Source organism: Xyrauchen texanus, chromosome 7, assembly GCF_025860055.1.
Source record: "Xyrauchen texanus isolate HMW12.3.18 chromosome 7, RBS_HiC_50CHRs, whole genome shotgun sequence".
NCBI classification, from domain to species: Eukaryota; Metazoa; Chordata; class Actinopteri; order Cypriniformes; family Catostomidae; genus Xyrauchen; species Xyrauchen texanus.
The window spans coordinates 15,908,157-15,909,855 of NC_068282.1; positions in this window are offsets into that span (position 1 = coordinate 15,908,157).

A 1,699-nucleotide genomic window follows, 5' to 3' on the forward strand; every position below is an offset into this window, starting at 1 on the left:
AATGGATTTTGTCTGTCCCTAAAAACGCTTTCTCTACGAAGTGCTCGTCTAACAATTTGCGCGGAGATGTCCACAGGATTTGGGAGAAAAGGTGAAGCCATTGCAGCAGAGAACAGACGCTGGGAATTAGTTGCGTCACCTATATGTTTCTTTGCTCACAGCTGATTGGTCAAACTTCAGTCTGAGATCTTGAATTCAGAACATAACCTGCCCCGGAGCAGGTTAGCCGTGCAGCGTAAGATACCATGGCAACGAACACCGATTAAAGCCGAGCTACTTTCATAGTACCTAAAACCCAGGGTTGGCGGAAGCTAAACTGGAACATAGCTGGCTAGCCACCTAAACCGGCTTCATGGTACAGGCCCCTGGACTGTAGGCATTGTAATCTTCAGTCATGTTTTTAACAAGACTTTAAAGAACTTATTTCTGATCCCATCAAGATCAATTTATAAGGAGTATACTTTACTTGTACCTTGTTTCTAAACTGTTGCCCAACTGATAGGAATCCACTACATTTCCAAAAGAGAAAAGGGATATTTTTTTGTAAACTTTCTGAATGGTTACACTTTGGTTGATTGTAAATAATGTTGCTGCAACATCTTAATTGTTTGTTTATATTTTAATGTAAGCACAATTGTCCTCTTTGTGAAAAGATGGGAGTGGTAAATCTGCTTTTAGCGATTTTATTATATATACAACGCCTACAACCTTACAGAAATTGCCGAAATGTGTGTCATATACGAGAAATTAAAAATACTGAAAGCGGTCCGTGCGTGTTAGCCAATCAGACCAATTTGAGGCTGCCCTCAATGGCATGCGCTGAGGGCGGGACTACGCATTTGTCCAATGGATAAGGCGAGTTTCTGGGAAACCCTTTTGCTATCCGAAATTGCTTACAGCAGTTTAAGATTTAAAACGTCGAATACGTACGATATGCACATTTGTACATTTCTGTATACTGGAGAAGCATTTAATCTCAGCACCCTGCTGAAAATTTATTAATTTAGAAATGCTTATGGAAAACATAAATGTTCGGAGGACACGCTTTGGTTCACAATGAACCCTTTCATAGACATGTTATGACGCGTTTCCGCATTCTTTAACAACGTAAATGTTGCAAACTTTTATATATTTCCAATTGAAAAAATATTTTGTGTAAAAAAAAAAAAATCAGTTACCATAGCTGCGAAGATGCTTCTAACATAGCTGATGAGGGAGTGACAGAAAATGTGTCCTCTGTTACAAAGTGGTGAAAGTGTGATCATTGTCAAGTTAAATGTTCTGTGGTACCTCATTCACCACCATTCAAGTTTTGCCAACTATGACGACTTCCGCTTCGCTGACGTGTGAAAAGGTCCATTAATACATAAAATCTTTGATTCCAAGGTTCAAACACTGCTTAACTGCCTCGCTTGGGCATCAGACTTCGTTACAACATTGACCAAATCTGATTCCTTGAACAATTAGCATATTACTGTGTCAGTGTAAAATTGTGCCAGATTGTATGCAAACATGTAACAGAATGCGGAATGTAATGAGACATGTACGTATGGTGGACAAAGTCTACTTGGCATGATTCTCTTTCCTCGCTCATGGCTTTGACGGAATGTGTGCGGAACAAGATCGATGCGGTCCAATCATAGCGCGCGTTTTAGTTACTCTGGCCAAGAGTGATAGACGATCCATCCAATCAAATGCA